This window comes from Babylonia areolata, chromosome 30 (genome assembly GCF_041734735.1).
Source record: "Babylonia areolata isolate BAREFJ2019XMU chromosome 30, ASM4173473v1, whole genome shotgun sequence".
NCBI lineage: Eukaryota > Metazoa > Mollusca > Gastropoda > Neogastropoda > Buccinidae > Babylonia > Babylonia areolata.
In genome coordinates this window covers 2,552,183-2,572,182 of record NC_134905.1, presented here as the reverse complement: position 1 = coordinate 2,572,182, position 20,000 = coordinate 2,552,183, and the positions used below count along the sequence as shown (strand labels likewise).

At 42.5% G+C, this 20,000-nt stretch overlaps 1 protein-coding gene across 1 annotated transcript in view; it reads left to right on the top strand.

Moving 5' to 3' along the window:
• Nucleotides 1-625: 625 nt before the first annotated feature.
• LOC143275515 (uncharacterized) overlaps nt 626-20,000 on the top strand; it is a 41,399-nt gene continuing 22,024 nt past the window's right edge. The window contains exon 1 of the mRNA XM_076579686.1: nt 626-790. The gene's annotated coding sequence lies outside the window, so the exon portion shown is untranslated. The remainder of the gene's footprint in view (nt 791-20,000) is intronic.

Below are 20,000 nucleotides of genomic sequence, written 5' to 3'. Positions count from 1 at the left end.
GTGTGTGTGTGTGTGTGTGTGTGTGTGTGTGTGAGGGAGAGAGAGAGAGAGAGAGCTGGAGAGGAGAGAGAGAGTGTGTGTGTGTGTTGTGTTGTGTGTGTGTGTGTGTGAGGGAGCGAGAGGCAGAGGCACACAGAGAGAGGGGGGAGAGGGAGAGAGAGACACAGAGAAAGCTAGAGAGGAGAGAGAGAGAGTGTGTGTGTGTCTGAGAGAGAGAGAGAGAGGTGGGGGGGAGAAAGAGACAAAGACAGAGAGAGAGGGAGGGGAACAGAGGGAGAGACAGAGACAGACAGAAAGAGACAGAGCCACAGAGAGAGAGAGAGAGAGCCGGAGAGACAGAGTCAGAGTCAGAGTCAACACACACACACACACACACACACACACACACACACCTCCATCATGGCCGCCCTGACGATATTCCCGTACCACCGTGTGTCTGACGCGTTCTGCACCACGCTGTCTCGCCCTCAGTAATTTATGTGGCTGCTCTCCCTTTATAAGCTCTCCGGGGCTGGGAAAGCAGAGAAAACGCTCAGCAGGTCCGCAGTGACGTATTCTTTTCTCTGTCCATTGAGAAGGAGAGACAGAGAGGAAGGAAGAAGAAAAAAAAAAAAAAAAAAGAGAGGAAGAAGAACGGAGAAAAAAGAAACAAGGACAAAGAGGAAAAGACAGCGGAGAGAAAGAAGAAAGAGAGGAGGAAAGACAGAGAGAGAGAGAGAGAGCAAGAAAGAACATTGTTGGTGAGATCACAGCTTCATGAGCGGACACTGAAAACTTTTCAAGAAGTCAGGTGAGCGGTTTTTTTTTGTTTTTTTTTTATTGTTCGTTTTTTGACTCACTTGTGTAAACAAAGTGAGTCTATGTTTTAACCCGGTGTTCGGTTGTCTGTGTGTGTGTGTGTGTGTGTGTGTGTGTGTGTGTGTGTGTGTGTGTGTGTGTGTGTGTGTCTGTCTGTCTGTCTGTGTGTCCGTGGTAAACTTTAACATTGACATTTTCTCTGCAAATACTTTGTCAGTTGACACCAAATTAGGCATAAAAATAGGAAAAATTCAGTTCTTTCCAGTCATCTTGTTTAAAACAATATTGCACCTCTGGGATGGGCACAAAAAAAAAAAAAAAAAAATGAAGCCTAATTATATGCAAACTGCATTTACTGTTATATTTATATTTTTTGTATTCTCTAAACTTGGCACTTTGATCTGATATTCTGACCCAAAAACAAGAGCAGTCATTATTATCATTTTTTGTTCAAGCAGGAACTTCTTTTGCTAAGCATGGAAGTTTTATTTATTTTGCAAACGTTTTGGTGCAGGTAGTAAAAAAAGGGAAATTACTGTGTAATTAATACTAGGGGACTTAATTTGCCACAAGTGAGTCTTGAAGGCCTTGCCTCTCTTGTTTGTTCTATTTTATTTTATTTCAAATTACTATCAAAAATTGTTTACAACGAAATCAGTTTTATAGTGCTAAATGATGATGTTTATTGCTTTCATTCCAACTAAAACCTGAAGTCAAGTATTAGACGAGAAAAAAATAAAAAAATAAAAAGTTTATGTTTATATTGTGTGAAGGCGTTGGGTTTGTGTTGAGAAGAGCGCTTTTCATGTTTTTTGTTTGTGCGATTTGTTGGTGCGATCTTAAGATTTTTTTTTTTATATACAGAATTTTGCCGTGTCATCTTGGGTTTATTATGAAAAGGAAATAGACAAGAGTTCTTCTCATCTCTCTCTGTCTCTGTCTCTCTGTCTCTCTTTTGCTATGTGCGCCGATGTACATTATTCATTTATTTCTTGTATTTCCAAGTCTGGTTTATTCTTCTTTTTTCAAGAGGGTAGCATGAAAACAGACCGTGTGTGTGTGTGTGTGAGAGCGTTTATTTCTTTTCCTCGATTAAAAAAAAGAAGAAAAGTTTGGATTTGGATTCTCTCTCTCTCTGTGTCCCTCTGTCTGTCAGTCTGTCTCTCTCTCTCTTTCTCTCCCCCACTCCCCCATCTCTCTCTCTCTCTCTCTCTGAGTCTCTGTCTCTGTCTGTCTGTCTGTCTCTCTTCCTGTGATGGTCACTATGATACTTCCATTACTATCTCTACGTATAATATCGCTTCATCTTAAGTCATTGTACATAAACGAATGAATGAACAGAAAGAGAAAGAAAGAAAGAAAGAGGCAAACAGATATTTCTTTGACAGTTTCCAGACAACGAACCCACAATTAGCAACATTGAATCTGCCAAAGAAATAGGGATGTTTTCTTTCGAATTTTGAAAACAACAACAACAAAAAACAAAACAAAAAACAAACCAAAAAACACACAAAAAAACACAAAAAAACAACAAAAACAAACAAACCCAGAAACAAAACACAATGATAACCACAAACTCTCATATAAACATAATCATATAATATACAGAAACAAAACACAATGACAACCACAAACTCTCATATAACATAATCATATAATATAACAGTTCGTCCCAAAGTTGGCTCCACTTTTTAAGCAAAATCTTATCGCGTTTTTCGAAAGCCATGAACATGGCGTTTTGTTAATAATTGCATCCCCAGAATGGGAATTTCAGGATTCCCACAAAGGTGAAGTGTGACATATGATTAACTTAATTAGTCATCTGCCTGTTGTTGTTTTTTTCCATAAACGTCCTTGCAGATTCATCTTTCAACACATTTAAAAAAAAAAAATCTTTCTAAACTTCAGGCCTGTTTTTGTTCTAATAATTATTCTTTTGTCTGCAACATGTGGGCATTATCAAGAAATCGTGACATTTTAGAATCTGTTCCTTTCGTTCTGTTTTGAGTTATTTTTGTAGTCCCTTGAAACATGGCATATATTTCTGAACACAGAATAAATCTGTTCTCTCCAAATGTACTTTGATTTTTTCCCCCCATTCACTGATGTACACTTAAAAAAAAAAAGCATATTGATGATATTGAAACAATAAATAGAAGCACAACGTTAACAGCAAAAAACGCTTCTGTTTTTGTTTTTATCTTCACAAAACAAAACAAAAAACAACACACACAGACACACGCACACGCAGACACACGCACACACATGCACACACGCACACACGCACAACACAAAACAATTATTTGAAGAAGATGTTTGACTGGTCGTTCTAAACTCAGTTGATAAACATTTTGGGTGTATATGGGTGTGTGTGTGTGTGTGTGTGTGTGTGTGTGTAGGGGTGGGTTGGTGTGGGTGTTCAGCTTGTGTGTTTTGTAGAGAAAACAGGACTGGCAGTAGGTGTAGCTGTGTAGCTGTGTAGCTAGCTGTGTGGCTGTGATAGTCTTGATGGACCATGATAATGATATAATCGCTATTTGCAATATTACGCCTGTTGAAAGTTTTATAGATGCTTTTCGTTTAATATAGGATGCTAAATGCTGTATAGATGCTTTTTGCTTTTATTATGGTTGTTAAATACTCTGTCTCTCTCTGTCTCTGTCTCTCTCTGTCCGTCCCCCCCTCCCTCCCCCCTCTCTCTCTCTTTTCTCTCTCCATACATCAATATGTCTGTGCCCGCCGGTAAATGTGGATGCGTTTGAATTGTATGGCGTAAATCAAAGTTTATTTCGACGTTTTATTTATCTATTTACTTGAATAGTTTTTATCTCTAGACTATATACGTGTTTGTGTGTGATAAACTCTAACAAATTCGCTGTCTCTGGAAATACGTTGTGTGTCAGTACTCATTAATTTTAGATTAGACATAGTTTAAAAGAAAAACTCTTTACGCTGAAACCAAAGACAGGTTGTAAGTCTTTCGGGAAAAAAAAGCCGTATTTCCGGATCATGAACGGCTTATTTCGTTGAGACTCCGGATCTGGAAGATACTATATGATTGCTCCCAGTTCAGTTGCCTGAACACCTGTTTGGGTTTAAAGACAACACGACATCTGATTTCTTATCCGCAATAAAAAAAGAAAAAAGTAATACAAATTCTGGACAGAACACAGAATCACACTGACTTCGCCACCGACGTGTTTATTGTATATGAATATTTCTTTTTAACGTGGATAATAAATTAGCCAAGAATTACATCGACGGCACCGCACCAGTTCACTTTCGTTCACGAACACAGGTCTGCGTTTGGACAAATCCATATACGCTACACCACATCTGCTAGTCAGATAGCCAAATAATAAGAATAATAATAATAAAAGTAATAATAATAATGGTATTTATATAGCGCTGAATCTTGTGCAGAGACAAACCAAAGCGCTTTCGCACCAGTCATTCACACGCATGCATAACTCTGAAACTGGAGAAACTAAAGACAAGGAAGGGCAGGCAAGGGAGGCTGTTTGGGGAAGAGGTGGGTTTTAAGGCCAGACTTGAAAGAGCTGAGAGTGGAGACTTGACGAAGCGAAAGAGGAAGTTCATTCTAAATACAGTGTCCAGAGACAGAGAAAAAACGGTGTCCAACAGTGGAGTGTTTGAATCTGGGTATGCGTAAACAGAGTGGATCCGAAGCCGATCGTAGAGAGCGAGATGGAGTGTAGAGGTGAAGGCAGCCACAAAGATAGGAAGGGGCAGATTTGTGAATACATTTATAACATAGAGTGCTGATCTTATACTTTATTCTGTGTGAGACAGGGAGCCAATGGAGATGTTCCAAAATAGGAGTGATGTGCTCAGGTCTTTTCTTTCTGAGGACGTGTCGGGCAGCAGAGTTTTGTATGCACTGAAGGGACTGAATGGATGAAGCAAAACCAGACAATTGAGAGTTACAGTAGTCAAGGCGAGAGAGAATGAGAGAAACGACAAGTCTAGATATTCGTTGCGTCGGTGGACAGATATTTCCGAATAGAAATGTTTTTCTCTCTCTGTTTGTCCTTCTGTCTCTCGCTATGTTCCTCCCTCTCTCACTGTCTCTCTTTCTGCTGCTGTTTCTGTCTCTCACTCTCTCCGTTTCTACCTCTCTCTCTCTCTTTATAATAACCCATGCCGCTTTAGATTCAATTTGCTAATGTCATCCAGAAATGAAACTGTATTGTGCAATGTGGCGTTATACATTTACAATGCCTTAAAGCGATTGCGTATTGCTATAACTTAGATCATAATAGCAACATAGATTGTCAAATATAACAAGCATCTGAAGTGTAAATGTTAAGCAATGTGTTTTTGAAAAGTGTTTGTGTGAATGATATAATTGGGACTTACCCCTTCAGAAAGGGGCTTAGGCCTAAATCTGAATAAACAATTTCGTATTCGTATTCGTATACCCCCCCCCTCTCTCTGTTTCTCTCCCCCACCCTCTCTTTTTATCTCTTTCTGTCATTCTCTTTGTCTGTCTGTCTGTCTATGTGTCTGTCTGTCTCTGTCTGTCTGTCTCCTTCTGTTTCTCCCTCTCTCTGTGAGTTTCTCTCCCTCTCTCTGTCTCTTTCATACTTTCGCTTTCTCTCTCTCTCTCTCTCTCTCTCTGTGTGTGTGTGTGTGTGTGTGTGTGTGTGTGTGTGTGTGTGTGTGTGTCTCCTCTCTGTCTGTCTGTCTGTCTCTCCCCCCCCTCTCTCTCTGTCTTTCTGTCTCTCTCTATCGCCCCAACCCCCTCTCTCACTCTCTATATATATATTTACACACGTGCATGCTGACGTGAAACGCTGTAAAAACGTCTCACCTCCATCGTCACCCCCCCCCCCCCCCCGGCCCCCACCACCTCCACCCCCCAAAGCTGTAAGTGAAATGAAGTGGGGACGACTGATTGAATTAGCGAGGTGTAACGCCCTCGGCCTCTCCCCCGACCCGCCCTGAGAGGAAGACTAACGCCACTCATACCCCTTGTCCATCTGCTGATGTTGAACCCCAAGGTCTCTACAAGCGACCTTCACCTTCCAAACGGTGTCTGTCTGGCAGTCGGCTTGGCATGACATCGTCCCCAGCTAAGACTCTTTGACGACGTCGTTCCTGATTAAATACTTCTGCGTAGCTGGGGGGAGGGGGCGGGGGGGGCGTTTTAGCCAGTTTGTACGTGAGGGGTGGAAAAAAGAAGAAGAACAAGAGAGGCAAGGCCTTCAAGACTCACTTGTGATAAATTAAGTCCCCTAGCATTAATTACAGAGTAATTTCCCTTTTTTTTTACCATCTGCACCAAAAACGTTTGCAAAATAAATAAAAATTCCATGCTCAGCAAAAGAAGTTCCTGTTTGAACAAAAAATGATAATAATGACTCCTCTTGTTGTTGTGTCAGAATATAAGATCAAAGTGCCAAGTTTAGAGAATACAAAAAATACAAATATAACAGTAAATGCAGTTTGCATATAATTAGGCTTCTATTTTTTTTTTTTTTTTTTTTTTTAGACCATCCCAGAGGTGCAATATTGTTTTAAACAAGATGACTGGAAAGAACTGAATTTTTCCTATTTTTATGCCAAATTTGGTGTCAACTGACAAAGTATTTGCAGAGAAAATGTCAATGTTAAAGTTTACCACGGACACACAGACACACGGACACACACACACACACACAGACAACCGAACACCGGGTTAAAACATAGACTCACTTTGTTTACACAAGTGAGTCAAAAAGGGTGGCGCTCTCAGTGTGGCAACGCGCTCTCCCTGTTGCCTTGGCAGTGTCCCAGCTGAGTGTTATTGACGTCATTTCTGATTAAATACGTATGCGTCCCAGCTGAGTCTCTTTGACGTCATTTCTGATTAAATACGTAAGCGTCCCAGCTGAGTGTCTTTGACGTCATTTCTGATTAAATACGTATGCCTCTCAGCTGTGTCTTTGACGTCATTTCTGATTAAATACGTAAGCGTCCCAGCTGAGTGTCTTTGACGTCATTTCTGATTAAATACGTACGCGTCCCAGCTGAGTGTCTTTGACGTCATTTCTGATTAAATACGTATGCTTTGACGTCATTTCTGATTAAATACGTATGCGTCCCAGCTGAGTGTCTTTGACGTCATTTCTGATTAAATACGTGCGCGTCCTAGCTGAGTGTCTTTAACGTCATTTCTGATTAAATACTTTTGCGTAGCTCGAGGGTCGTTCAGCTAGTAGGTACGCGAGGAAAAGATGGCTACTGTTGGCTACTTTTTTTTTTTTTTTTTTTTAAAGCAGTGTGGGTATTTGAACTTGAGGACATAATTATGTTAGAGAGGACATAGATGAGAAAGAAGAATAATATTAACAACAACAATAACAGCAAAAACCACATGAAGAAGAAGAACAACAATCATCATACTGTCGTCTTTACGAACCACAATCATACCCCCACCACAATGCAAACACTGCCAAGGATTCGGATGAGACGATAAACCCAGGTCCCGTGTGCAGTATGCGCTTAGCGCGCATAAAAGAACCCACGGCAACAAAAGGGTTGTTCCTGGCATAATTCTGTAGAAAAATCCACTTCGATAGGAAAAACAAATAAAACTGCGCGCAGGAAAAAAAAAGAAAAGAAAAAAGAAATACAAATACAAAATACAAAATGAAATTTGTGACAGAGTCCAAACACATTGATTTGCTGTCAAAGCCACAACAACAGTCTCTAGAATCTTCAGTCAATCTAACACGATTTCTATGGCTCGCGACGGCGGCGGTGAGGCGGTGGACAAAAGTAAACTTGTTTAAAATACTTCTGCAAGTTCCAATCGCGACACTGACTGTTTTTGTCTGCGAGTCAGACACTCACTCCTGATGGTTATTGGAACGGAACTGACACGATCTGATTGTTGTTCTCTTTTGTGTAGACATTCCCTGCATTCCGTTTTTTTGATCTGGAAACTTTAGATATGATTAATTATTCTCCCCCCCCCCTCCCCTGCCCCCTCCTCCCCACAGACATACACAGCTGAGAGCTGTGGTAAATTGCACTGTGGGAGACGGGGCGCAGCAACATTCGAGTGGTTAAAAGTGTTGGGTTTTCAATCTGAGGGTCCCGGGTTCGAATCACGGTGACGGCGCCTGGTGGGTAAAGAGTGGAGATTTTTCCCGATCTCCCAGGTCAACATATGTACAGACCTGCTAGTGCCTGAACCCCCTTCGTGTGTATATGCAAGCAGAAGATCAAATACGCACGTTAAAGATCCTGTAATCCATGTCAGCGTTCGGTGGGTTATGGAAACAAGAACATACCCAGCATGCACACCCCCGAAAACGGAGTATGGCTGCCTACATGACGGGGTAAAAACGGTCATACACGTAAAAGCCCACTCGTGTGCATACGAGTGAACGTGGGAGTTGCAGCCCACGAACGCAGAAGAAGAAGAAGAAAAAGAAGAGAAGGCAGAAGAATAGGACCTGCTCACCAGTTCAGTTTTACCATTTGGAATGTTCAAGTACTGAAGCATAGAATGTTTGACTTCAATGACAGAAAAAAAAAACCCACAAAAAACATCACACCTGCACTTTCTCACACTGACATACACATACACCCACCACACACACACGCGCGCGCACGCACGCACGCAAACACACACATACACACGCGAGCACGCACGCAAACACACACTCAGAATCTCTCTCTCTCTCACACACACACACACACACACACACACGCACACACACATAAACACACACACACACACACACACACACACACACACACACACACACACACCACACACACACACACACATTGCAACTGAATTTAAAAAAAACAAAAAAACAAAAGCAGATCAGTTGTTTTTATTTATTTCGCCTTACATTCGATTAGATTTCCTGAAAGGAAAAGAAAAGAACTTTACTACTGCAAATGAATAACGATAAACCAAAAAAGAACACACACACACACACACACACACACACACACACACACACACACACACACACACACACACAAACATCAACTACTGCAAATGAATAACGATAAACCAAAAAAGAACACACACACACACACACACACACACACACACACACACACACACACACACACACACACACACATCAACTACTGCAAATGAATAACGATAAACCAAAAAAAGAAAACACACACACACACACACACACACACACACACACACACACACACACACACACACACACATCAACTACTGCAAATGAATAACGATAAACAAAAAAAAGAACACACACACACACACACACACACACACATCAACTACTGCAAATGAATAACGATAAACAAAAAAAGAACACACACACACACACACACACACACACACACACACACACACACACACACACACACACACACACACACACACACACATCAACTACAGCAAATGAATAACGATAAACAAAAAAAGAACACACACACACACACACACACACACACACACACACACACACACACACACACACACACACACACACACACACACGCAAATAAAGGAAAAAAGAAGCGATAAGAGAGAGCACAATATATGTTAATGAATTCCAGAGTTGGGAATAACATAGCATGCACAATGATGAATGTTAAATAAATACTAGAGTGGGGAATATAGCATACGCAATATGTTAAATGAACACCAGAGTGGACCATGTAGCATGCACAATATATGTATAATGAATACCAAACTGGACAATATAGCATGCACAATATATGTATAATGAATACCAAACTGGACGATGTAGCATGCACAATATATGTTAAATGAATACAAGAGTGGACAATGTAGCATGCACACTGTATGTTAAATCAATGCCAGAGTCGGCAATTTGACATGCACGATACATGTCGAATGAATCCCAGACTGGACAATGAAGCATGCACAATATATGTATAATGACTACCAGTTTGGACAATGTAGCTTGCACAATGTATGTTAAATGAATACCAGAGTGGACAATGTAGCATGCACAATATATGTTAAATGAACACCAGAGAGGACAATGTAGCATGCACAATGTATGTTAAATGAACACCAGAGTGGACAATGTAGCATGCACAATATATGTTAAATGAATACCAGAGTGGACAATGTAGCATGCACAATATATGTTAAATGAATACCAGAGTGGACAATGTAGCATGCACAATATATGTTAAATGAATACCAGAGTGGACAATGTAGCATGCACAATATATGTCAAATGAATACCAGACTAGACAATGTAGCATACACAATATGTTAAATGAATACCAGACTAGACAATGTAGCATGCACAATATATGTTAAATGAATACCAGAGTGGACAATGTAGCATACACAATATATGTCAAATGAATACCGGACTGGACAATATAGCATGCACAATATATGTTAAATGACTACCAGTTTGGACAATGTAGCTTGCACAATACATGTTAAACGAATTCCATTGTGGGGAATATAGCATACACAATATGTTAAATGAATACCAGAGTGGACAATGTAGCATGCACAATATATGTTAAATGAATTCCAGAGTGGACAATGTAGCATGCACAATATATGTTAAATGAATTCCAGAGTAGACAATGTAGCATACACAATATGTTAAATGAATACCGGAGTGGACAATGTAGCATGCACAATATGTTAAATGAATACCAGAGTGGACAATGTAGCATGCACAATATATGTTAAATGAATACCGGAGTGGACAATGTAGCATGCACAATATATGTTAAATGAATTCCAGAGTGGACAATGTAGCATGCACAATATATGTTAAATGAATTCCAGAGTTGACAATGTAGCATACACAATATGTTAAATGAACACCAGACTGGACAATGTAGCATACACAATATGTTAAATGAATACCGGAGTGGACAATGTAGCATGCACAATATGTTAAATGAATTCCAGAGTGGACAATGTAGCATGCACAATATGTTAAATGAATTCCAGAGTGGACAATGTAGCATGCACAATATATGTTAAATGAATTCCAGAGTTGACAATGTAGCATACACAATATGTTAAATGAATTCCATTGTGGGGAATATAGCATGCACAATATATGTTAAATGAATTCCAGAGTGGACAATGTAGCATGCACAATATATGTTAAATGAATTCCAGCGTGGACAATGTAGCATGCACAATATATGTTAAACGAATTTGAGAGTGGGGAATATAGCATGCACAATATATGTTAAATGAATACCAGAGTGGACAATGTAGCATGCACAATATATGTTAAATGAATTCCAGAGTGGACAATGTAGCATGCACAATATATGTTAAATGAATACCGGAGTGGACAATGTAGCATGCACAATATATGTTAAATGAATACCAGAGTGGACAATGTAGCATGCACAATATATGTTAAATGAATACCAGAGTGGACAATGTAGCATGCACACTATATGTTAAACGAATACAAGAGTTGGGTGGGTGGGGTGGGGGGGGGAACGTATGCACAATATATGTTAATTGAAAATCAGACTGCAACACACGCGCCTCTGCCAGACTCTCACACCGTTTCCCTCTCATCCAAGTTCCCCCTCACCCCCTCCCCCCCCCCCCGCCCCCTCCTCCCCCTCCCCCCCCCCCCCCCCCATCTCCTCCCTCCCCCTCCCATATCATTTCTTTTGCTTATTTTATTCTATTTTATTTCGACTTCCGAACTTTCTTTCTTTTTATCTTCCACTTCCTTCCCACGTTTCCTCACTTTTTTCTCTCTCCTCCCCCCCCCCCCCCCCGCCTCCTCCCCCCCCCCCCCCCCCACCTCCATCCTCCCCATCTCTCTCTCTGTAAGTGGATTTATCCGTACATTTCGAAACAGATTAATTGATTGTAGATGGCAAGTATCGTCATACCACTAAGATAGCGATCGATTTGGGTTTTATGAGCAGTTTAGTTCTATGCATTCACTTCCGATTTATCTGTCAAAGAAGATGGATAGGCATTTGAAATATATTATGACAGTGTTTAGATTTTGGGATTTCCGATCTCTCTCTTCATCGTTAACGTTGTAGTAAATTGAATGATCACGATATTATTTATCCCTTGTGCAGATGTGCTGAAGAAAATGAACTTCATTTCGTGTTACGTTGTGTGTGTGCATGTGCATTGCTAGAATTGTAGTTAAATGTTTTCTGTTCCACATTGTTCTGGAATGTGACAATGTGTGTTCACTGATCCCCTTCATGAGGGGCCACGGCCTTTATTGAATAAAAAAAATGTTCGTTCGTTCGTTCTCTCTCTCTCTGTTTGTCTGTGTGTGTGTATGTGTGTGTGTGTGTGTGTGTGTGTGTGTGTGTGTCTTTTCCTCTCTTTCTCCCTCTCTTACTCTCTCTGTCTCTGTGTCTGTGTCTGTCTGTCTGTCTGTCTCTCTTTTCCTCTCTCTCTCTCCCTCTCTTTCTCTCTCTGTCTCTCTCTGTGTCCCCGTCTGTCTGTCTGTCTCTCTGTCTCTCTCTGTCCGTCTCTGCCTCTCTCTCTCTGTCTCTCTTCCCTGTCTTTTTTTTTTTTTTTTTTTTTTTTATTCCCAGATTTAAATACCTTCAGCAACTTAACGATTGGTAGTGAAGGCACGCACCATGCCCGTCTGTCCGTCTGTCTGTCTGTCTGTCCTCATGTTTATGCGTCTGTCTGTCTTTTGTTTTTTCTTTCTTTTTTTTTTGTTGTGTGTGTGTGCGCCTTGTCTGTCTGTCTGTCTGTCTGTCTCTCCTTATGTTTATTCGTATGTCTATCTGTCTTTTGTTTTTTTCCACTCCCTTTGTGTGTGTGTGTGTGTGTGCACTGTGTGTGTGTGTGTGTGTGTGTGTGTGTGTGTGTGTGTGTGTGTGTGTGTGTGTGTGTGTGTGTGTGTGTGTTTTGTTTTTCCTTTTCCCCTTTTTAGTGTGTGTGCACTGTCTCTCTGTCTGTCTGTCTGTCTATCTGTTTGGCCAGAATAGAGACACCATCCTCCCCCCTCCCCACCCTACCCTATCCCCCCCTCCCCGTCCCCCCCAAAAAAAAGAAAAGACAAAAGAGAGAGAGAGAGAGAGAGAGAGAGAGAGAGAGAGAGAGAGAAGAAGAACAAACCAAAAACCAGACACACTGCTGAACTGTAGTCAGATGCAGGTAGGACAGACAAATATAGTGTGGGTGTGGATGGGGGGTGGGGGGTGGAGGGGGGGGGGGACGGGGCGGGAGGCAGTAAAAATGATCGTCGTGTTGCATAATCATGCAGAGTCCTTAAAAGGTCATGATCTTGGTTTTTTTTTTGTTTTTTTTGTTTTTTGTTTTTGTTTTTGTTGCTTCCCCCCCTCCCCCCCACCTGCCCCCCCCCTCCTCTTCCCCCCCCACCCCCCCGCCCCGCACCGCACCCCCTTCTTTCTTTTTTTTTTTTTAAGGACAAGAGGGCATAGACAGACGTTGTAGTTGTAGAACTGCTGCACGTGCGTCACTTCTGTAGCTGTGTTCTGTCTTTTTTCTCCCTCTTTCTTTCTTTCTTTCCTTTCTTTCTTTCTTTCTTTCTTTCTTTCCTTTCTTTCTTTCTTTCTTTCTTTCTTTCTTTCCTTTCTTTCTTTCTTTCTTTCTTTCTTTCTTTCTTTCTTTCTTTCTTTCTACTTCTTCTGGTGTGATGGTGACTTTCATTATTCATTCAGTCATTTGAATTATGTTTTCTTTTCTTTCTTTTTTTTTTTTTTTTTTGGTACAAAAATCTTTTACTTTTCTTTTTTTTTCTTTTCTTCTTTTTTTTTCCCGTTCTTATTCCCCTCTGCAGTCACTTTTTCTTGGTCTTTTTTCGTTGTTTTGTGTCTAGTCTTGCTCTGTCTGTCTGTCTGTCTGTCTGTCTGTCTGTCTCTCTTCCGCCCTCTGTTACTGTCTCTCTCTTTCCCCCTCTCTCTCTCTTTCACTTCCGCCCTCTGTCTGTCTGTCTGTCTCACTTCCGGCCCCCCCTCTCTCTCTCTCTTGCTTCCGCCCTCTGTCTGTCTGTCTCTGTCTCTCTCTTTCACTTCCGCCCTCTGTCTGTCTGTCTCTGTCTCTCTCTCTTTCACTTCCGCCCTCTGTCTGTCTGTCTCTGTCTCTCTCTCTTTCACTTCCGCCTTCTGTCTGTCTGTCTGTCTATCTCTGTCTCTCTCTCTTTCACTTCCGCCCTCTGTCTGTCTGTCTGTCTCTCTCTTTCACTTCCGCCCTCTGTCTGTCTGTCTCTGTCTCTCTCTCTTTCACTTCCGCCTTCTGTCTGTCTGTCTGTCTATCTCTGTCTCTCTCTCTTTCACTTCCGCCCTCTGTCTGTCTGTCTGTCTCTCTCTTTCACTTCCGCCCTCTGTCTGTCTGTCTCTGTCTCTCTCTTTCACTTCCGCCCTCTGTCTGTCTGTCTCTGTCTCTCTATTTCACTTCCGCCCTCTGTCTGTCAGTCTGTCTCTGTCTCTCTCTCTCTTTCACTTCCGCCCTCTGTCTGTCTGTCTCTGTCTCTCTTTCTATCTCTCTCTCTCTCTTGCTTCCGCCCTCTGTCTGTCTCTGTCTCTCTATCTATCTCTCTCTCTTTCACTTCCGCCCTCTGTCTGTCTGTCTCTGTCTCTCTCTCTTTCACTTCCGCCCTTTGTCTCTCTGTCTGTCTGTCTGTCTGTCTCTGTCGCTTCCGCCCCCTGTCTCTATCTCTCTCATTTGCTTCCGCCCTCTGTCTGTCTGTCTGTCTCTGTCTCTGTCTCTCTCTCACACACACACTTCCGTCTCCCTCTCTCTCTCTTTATCGTGGGGTTAGGAACAATTATTCGGAACTTACCATGGAGTTAGGAACAAGTCTATGGAATTCACAGCTGGGTTAGGAAACAGTCTTAACGATAAACAAACTTAGCGCTGCTTAACTCCCTCAGTACGGCCAGTCCTCTCTTCTCCTCTACACAGACCCCTCGGGATGTCCAGTGGGTGTCTGAATGACCCAACCTTTAGCTTCCGTCGTCAGAACTGTGGTATTCTTTGTCAACATTCACCTCTTCAGTATAACAGCCTTCCGCTTGCAATATTTTGATGATGGTAGTTGGGGTGAAACGCTGTTAGCGTCGTCTCTTTCGCCGTTCGTACGGAGAGAGTTAAGGCAATCCATTTAGGTTTGAGACGGCCTGATAGGATTAGTCTACACGGTGTTTTCTTCACGTTTCCAAGGCCGGCGGCGACCAGGCCCGAGAGATACAGACACCTGAGGTATGTGAGACAGTTTGAACAGCGCTAGAGCACGTGAATACTGTGTGCTCCCGTTTTCACGTTGTATACACACACAACTCTTGGTGTGAGCCAGCCACCACACACATACACACACACGCACGCACAGACGCACGCACACACACACGCACACGCACACACACACACACACACACACACACACACAATGTCTTTGGTAGGATTCGAACCCATGCACCACCAGCTCCCTGTAGTCAATGCATGATACTGACCACTTCGCCACGACGTTTTCGTCCCTCTCGTTATACTTCCTTTTTTTCTTTCCTTTGGTATGTCTCTTTCTTTCTTTCTTTCTTTCTGTCTGTCTCTTTCTTTCTCTCCCTCCCTCTCTCTCTCTCCCTCCCTCTCTCTCTCCCCCTCTCTCTCTCCCCATCTCTCTCTCTATCTCCCTCTCTCTATCTCTCCCTCCCTCTCTCTCTCTCCCTCTCTCTCCCGCTCTCCCTCTCCCTCTCTCTCCCTCTCTCTCTCTCCCTCTCTCTCCTCCCCCCACCCCCATTCCCATTCTAACACTTCCTTCTCTCTTTCTCGTGTCTTTCATCTGTCTTTCTTTCTTTTTCTTTCGTTCGTTCATTCGTTCGTTCGTTCGTTCGTCTGTTCTTTCTTTCTTTTCTTCCTTCCTTTTATTCCCCCTTTTTTGTTTCTATTTCTTCCTTTCTTCTTTGTTTTTCTTTCGTTCGTTTATTCATTCGTCCATTCTTGCGTTCGTTCGTCTATTCTTTCTTTCTTTCTTTTTTTCTTTTCTTCATTCCTTTTTGGTTTCTATTTCTTTCTTTCTTCTTTGTTTTTTTTTTCCGTTCGTTTATTCGTTCGTCTATTCTTTCGTTCGCTTGTCTGTTTTTTCTGTCTTTCTTTCTTTCTTTCTTTTCTTCATTCCTTTTTTGTTTCTATTTCTTTCTTTCTTCTATATTTTTCTTTCGTTCGTTTATTCGTTCGTCTATTCTTTCGTTCGTTCGTCTATTCTGTCTTTCTTTCTTTCTTTTCTTCCTTCCTTTTTTTGTTTCTATTTATTCTTTCTTCTATATTTTTCTTTCATTCGTTTATTCGTTCGTCCATTCTTTCGTTCGCTCGTCTGTTTTTTCTTTCTTTCTTTCTTTTCTTCATTCCTTTTTTGTTTCTATTTCTTTCTTTCTTTCTTCTTTGTTTTTTTTTTTCGTTCGTTTATTCGTTCGTCTATTCTTTCGTTCGTTCGTCTATTCTTTCTTTCTTTCTTTTTTTCTTTTCTTCATTCCTTTTTTGTTTATATTTATTCTTTCTTCTATATTTTTCTTTCGTTCGTTTATTCGTTCTTCCATTCTTTCGTTCGCTCGTCTGTTTTTTCTTTCTTTCTTTCTTTCTTTTCTTCCTTCCTTTTTTTCTACTCCCCTTCTTCGTTTATTTACGTATGTTTTCTTCTGGTCTTTTTTCCTTTTTTTCTATCATCTGAATTGGTTTAGGGCAGAGTTGGAGAGGCTCATAGCTGCCCACTGAAGAGGTGCCAGCTTATTTATAACTCAGTCACACCCGATTCTCTCTCCCTCCCTCCCTCTCTCTCTCTTCCTCTCTCTCCCTCTCTCTCTCTCCCTCCCTCTCTCTCTCTCCCTCTCTCTCTCTCTGTCCCTCTCTCTGCCCCTCTCCCTTTCCCCCCCTCTCTATCCCTCCCTCTCTCTCTCTCTCCCCCTCTCCCTCCCTCCCTCCCTCTCTCCCCCTCTCTCTCTCCCCCTCTCCCTCCCTCTCTCTCTCTGTCCCCCTCTCTCTCTCTCCCCCCTCTCTCTCCCTCTGTCTCTCTCCCTCTCTCTCGCTCTCCCTCTCCCTCCCTCTTTCTCTCTCTCTCCCCTTCTCCCTCTCTCTCCTTCCCTCTCTCTCCCCTCTCTCTCCCTCTTCCTCCCTCTCTCTCTCTCTCTCCATCTCTCTCCCCCTCTCCCTCCCTCTTTCTCTCTCTCTCCCCCTCTCTCTCCCCCTCCATCTCTCTCTCTCCCCCTCTCTCTCTCCCCCTCTCTCCCTCCCCCTCCCTCTCTCTCTCTCTCCCTCCCTCTCTTTCTCTCTCCCCCTCTCTCTCTCCCCCTCTCCATCTCTCTCCCTCCCTCTTTCTCTCTCCCTCTCTCTCTCTCTCTCGCCCACTGAAGAGGTGCCAGCTTATTTATAACTCAGTCACACCCGATTCTCAAAAAAAACAAACAAAAAACCCCACACCTCCTAGAAATAAAACGAAATGGTGCGAAAGGAAATAAATTATCGTTTGTTATCTGGTTTCGCTCGTCCAAGGTTTACATTTGGCATTCTTCAGCTGAGTTATAAATAGATAAGAGGGTACACACATCCAAACACGTTTGGTCACAAATGGCAAAATATATCGTTAGCCTCTCTCTCTCTCTCCCTCTCTCTCCCTCTCCCCTCTCTCTCGCCCTCACACAGACACGCACTCTCTCTCCCCCTCTCTTTCTCGCCCTTACACAGACACAGACACCTCTCTCTCTCTCTCTCTGTCTGTCTGTCTGTGTGAGGGAGAGACAGAGAGAGAGAGAGACAGAGTGACAGAAACAGTCACTGGTCTTTTTGGAGCCATTTGCATTGCTCGGACGGAAGAGCCTAGTATGGTCGTAACCCGCTACACACTGTGTGTAGTAGTATGGAACTGACCAATGGCGTAGTTCAGTCAACGTAGGCAGGCATTTTAGTCACGTGTAACTGTCAGAAAAGTTAGAACCAAGCAATGCAGCTGGCTCCTGATCCAGTGTTCACCAGTGATTAAAGTTCGAGTCCCGGTTTCGACTCGCTGTTGTGTCTAGCGTACAGATGCACTTTCCTCTGGGTACAGATGCACTTTCCTCTGAGTACAGGTGCACTTTCCTCCTCACTCTAACCCAGGTATAAACGGGTATCTGACTTCGGCTCGGGGAAGGTGGGTTTCAAACGGCGGAAGGAGAGGACTGGGCCCCGCCTTTCTATTATGATGATGGACATTTGCTGAGCGATTTCCTCCTTTAAAGAGAGCTCAAAGCGCTTTACAATGAACATCAAACACACACACACGCACGCACGCACACACACACACACACACACACACGCACGCACGCACGCGCGCAGTAACTCACAAAAGAAAGAAGAAGAAAAATAATGATTTAGCGCACAATAATATAAATCAGATTCAGAGACTACGCGTATTACATAATCACACACACACACACACACACACACACACACACACACACACACACACACACACACACACACACAACGAAAGAGAGAGAGAGTTTGCATGGCTTATAACTGAAAAGGTATGGAAGGTCTGTGGATAGGCGTTTTCAAAAAGGTGTGTTTTCAGACCAGTTTTGAAAGATTGAAATGAAGGAGAGTGGCGAAGATCGTTAGGTAAACTGTTCCAGACATACGGAGCTGAATAAGAAAAGGAAGAATCACCAAAGGATCGGGTTTTAACACGGGGGAGCAAGTAGCCGCCGTGAATCGGAAGATGATCTGAGTTGTCGACGGGGTGTGTAGGTTTGAATCAATTCTCTAAGAGGAAGACGCTAAAGAAAAAGTAAAAACAAAGAAAAGAAGAAGACGATAATAAAGTACTAATATTAATACTTCCACTGCTACTGCTACTATTACTACTGCTACTGCTACTATTACTACTACTACCCAGATTCAAACACTCTGTTGGACGCCGTTCTTTCACTGTGTCTGGACCTTGCATTTGGAATGAACTTCCTCTTTCGCTTCGTCAGGTCTCCGCACTCAGCTCTTTCAAGTCTGGCCTTAAAACCCACCTCTTCACAAGATAGCCTCCCTTCCCTGCCTCTTCATTGTCTTCAGTTTCTTCAGTTTTAGAGTTATGCATGCTTGTGAATGACTGGTGTGAAAGCGCTTAGATTTGTCTCTGCACAAGATTCAGCGCTATATAAATACTATTATTATTATTATACTGAGGAGCAGCACCCAAAATGGAGTTGAAGGTGAGAATTGCAACTTTGTACTGGATGCGGGCAGAAATTGGTAACCAGTGGAGAAAACGCAGAAGATGAGTGATATTGTCAGTGCCGAACCACTAAACAATTTAAAAAAGCATTTAAGTCACGTGTAACTGTCAAGAAGTTAGAACCAAGCAATGCAACTGGCTCCTGAACCAGTGTTCACCAGTGATTAAAGTTCCAGTCCCGGTTTCGACTCGCTGTTGTATTATATCGGCGGCTGAACCGTGATTCGAACCAGCGCACTCAGATTCTCTCGTTTCCAAGGCGGACGCGGTACCTCTAGGCCATCACTCCATCATGTTCAGCGTACATATACATATAGTGGAATGATGGCCTAGAGGTAACGCGTCCGCCTAGAAAGCGAGAGAATCACGGCACAGCCCCCGAAATTTTCTCCCCCTCCACTAGATCTTGAGTGGTGGTCTGGACGCTAGTCATTCGGATGAGACGATAAACCGAGGTCCCGTGTGCAGCATGCACTTAGCGCACGTAAAAGAACCCACGGCAACAAAAGGGTTGTTCCTGGCAAAATTCTGTAGAAAAATCCACATCAATAGGAAAAACAAATAAAACTGCACACAGGAAAAAATACAAAAAAAAAAATGGGTGGCGCTGTAGTATGGCGACGCGCTTTCCCTGGGGAGAGCAGCCCGAATTTCGCACAGAGAAATCTGTTGTGATAAAAAGAAATACAAATACAAATACAAATACAAAAATACTAGGCTCTTCCGTCCGAGCAATGCAACTGGCTCCAAGAAGACCAGTGACTTTTTTATTTATTTATTTATTTTTTTTATCAAGGCCTGACTGAGCGCGTTGGGTTACGCTGCTGGTCAGGCATCTGCTTGGCAGATGTGGTGTAGCGTATATGGATTTGTCCGAACGCAGTGACGCCTCCTTGAGCTACTGAAACTGAAAACTGAAACTGAAAACTAAACACTGTGGGTGAGGATTCACTGCCCTGATGGTCACGCCAGGATACAGGGCATTAAGAAGAAGAAAAAAGATCTGTTTATCAAATT